The 8150-nt window shown below is 39.8% G+C and overlaps 1 long non-coding RNA gene across 1 annotated transcript; it reads right to left on the minus strand.

Annotated features, from left to right (window-relative positions):
* Window positions 1-3658: 3658 nt before the first annotated feature.
* LOC135534811 (uncharacterized) lies at window positions 3659-7331 on the minus strand. Its single transcript, XR_010454744.1, has 3 exons — window positions 6638-7331; window positions 3861-3919; window positions 3659-3710 (listed from the first exon to the last, which is right to left on the minus strand). It is a non-coding gene; the product is annotated as an uncharacterized LOC135534811 (long non-coding RNA).
* Window positions 7332-8150: the final 819 nt, after the last annotated feature.

Consider the following 8150-nt stretch of genomic DNA (forward strand, 5'->3'; position numbering starts at 1 on the left):
CGCCAGCCCAGACTTCCTCATAGAGACATAGGGAGAATGTAGCCTAGCGGTGAGAGTGTTGGGCCAGGAACCGAAAGGATTCTGTTTTGAATAAATGAGCTGTAAAGGTGAAAAATCTAATGTGTTCTTGAGAAAGGCACTTTGTCATAATTTACTCCAGGGGTGCCGTACTATTGCGGCTGACCCTGTAAAACAACACAATTCACTGCAACAATTTGGTATACGTTTCCTCAATATCCTATTCTAGTGTTCTCTACTAGTGTTCTCATCAAGTGGTCTCTTCTAGTGTTTCCTACGAGTGTTCTCTACTAGTGTTCTCTACCAGTGTCCTCTTCTCGTGTTCTCTTCAAGTGGTCTCTACTAGTGTTCTCTACTAGTGTTTCCTACTAGTGTTCTCTACTAGTGTTCTCTGCTAGTGTTCTCACGTGGTCTCATAGTGGTCTCTTCTAGTGTTCTCTACTCGTGTTCTCTACTAGTGTTCTCTACTAGTGTTCTCATCAAGTGGTCTCCACTAGTGGTCTCTTCTAGTGTTCTGTACGAGTGTTCTCTACTAGTGTTCTCTAGTGTTCTCTACTAGTGTTCTCTACTAGTGTTCTCTACTAGTGTTCTCATCAAGTGGTCTCTACTAGTGGTCTCTTCTAGTGTTCTCTAGTAGTGTTCTCTACTAGTGTTCTCATCAAGTGGTCTCTACTAGTGGTTCTTCTAGTGTTCTATAGTGTTCTCTCCTAGTGTTCTCTCCAGTGTTCTCTACTAGTGTTTCCTACGAGTGTTTTCTCTACTAGTGTTCTCTCCTAGCGTTCTCTTCTAGTGTTCTCTCCTAGTGTTCTCTTCTAGCGTTCTCTACTCGTGTCCTCTACCGTGTTCTCTACTCGTGTTCTCTACTAGTGTTTATCTTCTAGTGTTCTTAACTAGTGTTCTCTACTAGTTTTTTCTACCTAGTTTTCTCTTCTAGATTTCTATTCTATTGTTTTCTACTAGTTTTCTCATCTAGTGTTCTCTTCTAGTGTTCTATTCTAGTGTTCTCTACTAGTGTTACCTACTAGTGTTCTCTACAAGCGTTCTCTCCTTCTCTTCTAGTGTTCTCCTACCAGTGTCCTCTTCTAGTGTTCTCTACTAGTGTTCTCTACTAGTGTTCTAGTGTTTAGCTAGTGTTCTCTTCTAATGTCCTTTAGTAGTGTTCTCTCTAGTGTTCTCTACTAGTGGTCTCTATTAGTGTTCTCTACCAGTGGTCTCTTCCAGTGTTCTCAACTAGTGTTCTTTAGAAGTGATATAGTAGTGTTCTCATCTAATGTTCTCTTCTAGTGTTCTCTACAGTGTTCTCTATAGTGTTCTCTACCAGTGTCCTCTTCTCGTGGTCTCTTCTAGTGTTCTCTTCTAGTGTTCTTTAGAAGTGATATCTAAGAAGAGAACATTAGATAGAACACTACTAGAGAACACTACTAAATAACACAAGTAGAGAACACTAGCAGAACACTAGAAGAGGACACTGGTAGAGAACACGAGTAGAGGACATGCAGAGACGCTAGAGAGAACACCCACTAAAAGCTAGGAAGAACACTAGAAGAGAACACTAGAAAATTAAACACCTGCAGAGAACACTAGTGGAACAGAGCAGAGAACACTAGTAGAGAACGCTAGAAGAGAACACTAGAGAACACTAGAGAGAACATTAGATGAGAACATAGGAGAGAACACTACTAGAGAACACTAGAAGAGAACATTAGTGTTCTCTACTGGAGAACTCTATAGCGTTCTCTACTAGCGCTCTCTCTCCTAGGGTTTTCTTCTAGCGTTCTCTACTAGCGTTCTCTTCTAGCATACTCTTCTAGCGTTCTATTCTAGCGTTCTATTCTAGCGTTCTATTCTAGTTTCTCTACTTGTGTTCTTTTCTAGTGTTCTCTACTACTGGTCTCTACTACTTGTCTCTACTACTGGTCTCTTCCAGTGTCCTCTTCTAGTGTTATCTATTAGTGTTCTCTTCTAGTGTTCTCTACTAGTGTTCTCTACTAGTGTTCTCTCCTAGCGTTCTCTTCTAGCGTTCTCTTCTAGTGTTCTCTACTAGTATTCTCTACTTGTGGTCTCTTCTACTAGTCTCTACTGCTGGTTTTTCTAGTGTTCTCTACCAGTGTCCTCTTCTCGTGTCTTCTTCTAGTGTTCTCTCACAGTGTTCTCTATTAGCTAGTTCTCTACTCGTGTTCTATACTAGTGTTCTCTTCCAGTGTTCTCTACTAATGTTCTCTACTAGTGTTTTCTACTAGTTTTCTCTACTAGTGGTCTCTTCTAGTGTTCTCAACTGTTCTCTTCTAGTGTTCTCTAGTAGTGTTCTCTAGTAGCATTCTCTACTGGCGTTATCTAACATTCTCTCCTAGTGTTCTCTACTCGTTTTCTCTATTCGTTTCTCTATTACTAGTGTTCTTACTAGTGTTCTACTCCTAGTGTTCTCTTCTGGTGTTCTCTACTAGTGTTCTCTACTAGTGTTCTAGTTTTCTCTAGTGTTCTCTACTAGTTTATCTTCTTGTGTTCTCTTCTATTGTTCTCTACTAGTTTTCTAATCTAGTGTTCTCTACTAGTGTTCTCTACTAGTTTTCTCTTCTAGTATTCTCTACTAGTGTTCTCTACTCGTGTTCTTTACTAGTGTTCTCTACTAGTTTTCTCTACTAGCTTTCTCTTCTACTGTTCTAATCTAGTGTTCTCTACTAGTGTTCTCTTTTAGTGTTCTCTTCTAGTGTTCTCTTCTTGTGTTTCTACTAGTGGTCTCTACTAGTGGTCTCTACTAGTGGTCTCTACTAGTGGTCTCTACTAGTGGTCTCTTCTAGTGTTCTCTTCTAGTGTTCTCTACTAGTGTTCTCTGCTAGTGTTCTCTATTAGTGTTTTCTAGTTGCATTCTCTACTGGCGTTCTCTCCTAACATTCTCTCCTAGCGTTCTCTACTCATTTTCTCTAGTGTTCTCTACTAGTGGTCTCCTCTTTTTCTAGTGTTCTCTACTCATGTTCTCTTCTAGTGTTCTCTACTAGTGTTCTCTTAGTAGCATTCTCTACTGGCTAATCTAGTGTTCTAACAGTTCTCTACTAGTGTTCTCTACTAGTTTTCTATTCTGGTGTTCTCTACTAGTGTTCTCTACTAGTGTTCTCTACTAGTGTTCTCTACTAGTGTTCTAATCTAGTGTTCTCTACTAGTGTTCTCTACTAGTTTCTCTTCTGTATTCTCTACTAGTGTTCTCTACTAGTGTTCTCTACTAGTGTTCTAATCTAGTGTTATCCCTACTAGTGTTCTCTACTAGTTTTCTCTTCTGGCATTTCTCTACTAGTGTTCTCTACTAGTGTTCTAATCTAGTGTTCTCTACTAGTGTTCTCTACTAGTTTTCTATTCTGGTGTTCTCTATTAGTGTTCTCTTCTTAGTGTTCTCTTCTAGTGTTCACTACTAGTGTTCACTACTTGTGTTTTCTACTAGTGTTCACTACTAGTGTTCTCTACAGCCAGCTTACATTTGGTTCAGTGATAGTCAGTTTGTTCATTAATTTGCATAACATCTTACTTTGTATTCTGTAGAAAAAGAGAAAAAAAGAGCTGATCAACACATTTATTCATATTCTCATTGGTTATGTAATTTGTAAGTGAAATTATTGAAAGGTAAAGCCACGATTGCTAACCTCGGATTCCCAGTTAACTGCACTGCTGCTGTCGTACTGGAAATAATCTGCACTCTGGGGCTGAAAGAGACAGACGACAAGAATAATTATTTTAGAGATACAAAAAAAGTTATTGGTCTTTACTCTTGCTATGGGCTGGTTTGGGTCCAATCAGGATCCATTTACAGCACCCACATCCTGTGACAACCCCCGCCCCATCAGGGAACTCACCCTGTGCAGTCCGTTCCTGCCATAGCCTGGCAACGAGGCTGACTTGGAGATAAAGGAGTCTGAAAAGAGAAGAAGCACAAGCATCCCAGCCGTTCAGCCTGGGACCTGACCCATACACTGCGTCCCAGCAGAACACCGCAGCACGACTAGGTAGAAACACTGTGAGGGTTGGGCAAGAAGCAATCTCTAACCGACTGCAAATGCAAGGCGATATAAGAGACAGCGGGGGGCGCTAACAGCAAACACAATGGAGAAGCTCTCTGTGATTTTTCATTCACAGGCAATGAAATTACAAAGCAATGTCAAAGCCTGGAATATTATGTACTGGATATTGCATTATTATATTGTTACGAAAAAGTATGAAAATGTGTTCCGGACAAGAGCGTCTGCTAAATGAATAAAATGTAAGAATGCCCTCTATGATGCAACACGCACGCTTTATAATCCCTGTGTAAACAATCATTAGGATAATTGATCTCAGGCTCTTGAAATGGCATTTGTTATCAATGGAATGACCATTGTCCCAGACAGAGAACAATCACAGGGTCAAAGAGGAATGGCTCAATCAGTGGTGTAATGTCAGTGGTGTAAAGTACTTAAATAAAAATACTTGAATGTACTGCTTAAGTCGTTTTTTGGGGTATTTGTAATTTATTTTACTATTGATATTTTTTGACAACTTCTACTTTTACTTCACTACATTCCTAAAGAAGATTATGTACTTTTTACTCCATACATTTTCCCTGACACCCAAAAAGTACTGGCTACATTTTGAATGCTTAGCAAGACAAGACAATTGTCTAATTCACACACTTATCAAGAGAACATCCCTGGTCATCCCTACTGCCTCAGATCTGGCCGACTCACTAAAACACATGCTTCATATCTAAATTATGTCTGAGTGTTGGAGCTTGCCCCTGGCTATCAGAAAATAAACTTTAAAAAACAAGCAAATAGAGCTGTCTGTTTTGCTTAATATAAGGAATTTGACACAATTTATACTTTATACTTTTAACACTTAGGTATATTTTTGCAATTACATTACATTTTAAGTATATTTCAAACCAATTCTACTCAAGTAGTATTTTACTGAGTGACTTTCAACTTTTACTTGAGTCATTTTCTATTAAGGTGTCTTTATTTTAGCTCAGGTAAGACAATTGGATACTTTTCCACCACTGGTCAACATCAGACGAGAGACATAGCTGAAGAGCCCATCTTGACTCCCCCCTGCATACCGAAGGGATGATCAACAAGGGGCTATGTGTTCTGTGAAAGGTGTGCCATGACACGCTAGTGGAATGGCGCTAACTTTACAAAAAAGTGTTGCATTATTTTCCAGAGAACGCATAGAAACCCCGAGTTGTTTATCCTGCTTATATTACAGCTATAAACATTTTGCCGGTAGAAATGTGAGAACTCCAGAAATGTGATTAGCATTTCCTGTAGATAGCAGGTTTATATTACAGCTATACACACATTTTCCACTGAAATGCAGGTTTACTGATGTAGAAATGTGACTGAAGTAGATCCTGAAGTAGATGAAACGTTTACTGAAGTAGCTAGCAGGTTTACTGAAGATGTAGCTAGCACGTTTACTGAAGTAGATAGCAGGTTTACTGAGTAGTAGCTAGCAGAAGTAGATAGCGTTTACTGAAGTAGCTAGCACGTTTACTGAAGATAGTTTACTAGCACTGATGTTTATGCGTTTACTGAAGTAGATAGCAGCGTTTACTGAAGTAGATAGCAGGTAGCACGTTTACTGAAGTAGATAGAGCGTTTAGATAGCAACGTTTACTGAAGTAGCTAGCACGTTTACTGAAGTAGATAGAACGCTTACTGAAGTAGATAGCACGTTTACTGAAGTAGCTAGCAGCGTTTACTGAAGTATACGTTTACTGAAGTAGATAGCAGTTTACAAGTTTACGATGTTGCTAGCACGTTTTGAAGTAGCAGGTTTAGAACGCACATTTACTGAAGTAGATAGCAAGTTTACTGATGAGCTAACACGTTTACTGAAGTAGATAGCACTGAAGTAGATAGAGCGTTTACTGAAGTTGACTAGCACGTTTACTGAAGTAGATAGCAAGTTTACTGAAGTAGATAGACGTTTATGAAGTTTGCGTTTACTGAAGTAGCTAGCACGTTTACTGAAGTAGATAGCAGGTTTACCAAGTAGGAAGTTTACTGATGTTGCTAGCACGTTTACAGAACGTTTACTGAAGTAGAAGTTTACTGAAGTAGATAGCAAGTTTACTGATGTTGCTAGCACGTTTACTGAAGTAGATAGAATGTTTACTGAAGTAGCTAGCAGGTTTACTGAAGTAGATAGCAAGTTAGCAGTTACGTTTACTGAAGTAGATAGAAGGTTTACTGAAGTAGCTAGCATTTACTGAAGTAGATAGCAGTTTACTGATGTAGCTAAGTTTACTGAAGCTGAAGTAGACGTTTACTGAATGTTTACTGAAGTAGCTATAGCTGAAGTTTACTGAAGTAGATAGAATGTTTAGAAGTAGCTAGCAGGTTTACATAGATAGAACATGTAAGAATGAACTAGATAGTGAGCTACAACTACATCATAGAACATGTAAGAATGAATTAGCCATTTAATTATACCGTGAATTATAGGAAAATAATGCATGCTCTAGAATGCCCTTCAAGCCAATCAGAAAGAAGTATTCAACAATGCCATGGTATAAACTGATGTAACTGTACTACTGTCCCTCGTGATGACCCTGTCTATAGACAGACAATATACAGTAGGGCACCTCACTCACCACTGTCTGTACTGTAGTGGGATCTGGTGGGAGCTGAAAAGAGAGAGAGCGAGAGAGAGAGAGAGAGAGAGAGAGAGAGAGAGAGAGAGAGAGAGAGATAGGAACGGCAGGGAGAGAGAGAGAGAGAGTATGTAGAAAAAGATAAGAGAGACAGAAGAGAGAAAGAGAGGAGAGAGAAAGAAAGAAAGAATGAAAAGAGAGAGAGACACATAGTTAGATACAGCCTCTGCCTGTACAAATGCACGGTTAAGTGTTCTCATCTGGTCTCCTAAAGCTCCTATAATGGTTTCTCATCAGAGCCTTGAAACTAAAGGCCTTCCTGATACAATCAGTCTTGAATCCAGGTCATGACAGTGATGAAAGATACCAAACACACAGCAGCTGTGGTTCAAGTTTTAGGGAAACTGCAGGATACTTAACAACGCAGATGATGGAGCGAAGAAGAAGTCTACAGGGACATTAGATAACACTGTTTGTCTTAGTGAGGAGTAAGACCTATAACAAAGACGAACATGAGATATACAACAACTAGAACTGAAATGACAGTAGATTAAGTGCATCTTAAACAAGACATCTCAGTCTTACCCCCCCCCTCCCTGAAGAAACACACGTTTTTGTCTTTTCCGACTAGTTCTGACTTTGCTGATAGCTACTTTATCAAGGAACTGACTGTGATATGTGGTTGTCTCACCTAGCTATCTGAAGACGAATTCACTAACCGTAAATCGCTCTGGATTGAGCATCTGCTAAATGACAAAAAATTCAACGTAGATGTGTCACGCCTGGTCTTAGTATTCTGTGTTCTCTTTATTATTTTGGTTAGGCTAGGTGTGACATGGGTGATTTATGTGGTTTGTTTTGTCTAGTGGTTTTGTAGTTAATGGGATTGTGTTTAGTTAAGGGTAGCCTAGTGGTTAGAGCGTTAGAGCGTTGGACTAGCAACCGGAAGGTTGTGAGTTCAAACCTCTGAGCTGACAAGGTACAAATCTGTTGTTCTGCCCCTGAACAGGCAGTTAACCCACTGTTCCTAGGCCGTCATTGAAAATAAGAATTTGTTCTTAACTGACTTGCCTGGTTAAATAAAGATAAAATAAAAAAAATTCTAGGTAAGTCTATGGTTGCCTGGAGTGGTTCTCAATCAGAGGCAGGTGTTTATTGTTGTCTCTGATTGGGAACCATATTTAGGCAGCCATATTCGTTAGGTCTCTTGTGGGTGATTGTTCCTGTCTCTGTGTTTTGCACCAGTTAGGACTGTTTTCGGTTTTCCACGGTTTCTTATTTGGTATTATACATTGTTCAAGTTATCATCTTTATTAAAGATGTTTATAAATAACCACGCTGCGTTTTGGTCCTCCGATTCTTTCGCCTCTCCTCTTCAGATGAAGAGGAGGACGCCCGTGACAGAATCACCCACCAACCAAGGACCAAGCGGCGTGGTAACAGAAGGCGACAGCAGCAGCAGCAGGAACAACAGCGGCCAGCATCGCAGGACTCCTGGACATGGGAGGAGATT

Source organism: Oncorhynchus masou, unplaced genomic scaffold (assembly GCF_036934945.1).
Source record: "Oncorhynchus masou masou isolate Uvic2021 unplaced genomic scaffold, UVic_Omas_1.1 unplaced_scaffold_3969, whole genome shotgun sequence".
In the NCBI taxonomy this organism is placed as follows: Eukaryota; Metazoa; Chordata; class Actinopteri; order Salmoniformes; family Salmonidae; genus Oncorhynchus; species Oncorhynchus masou.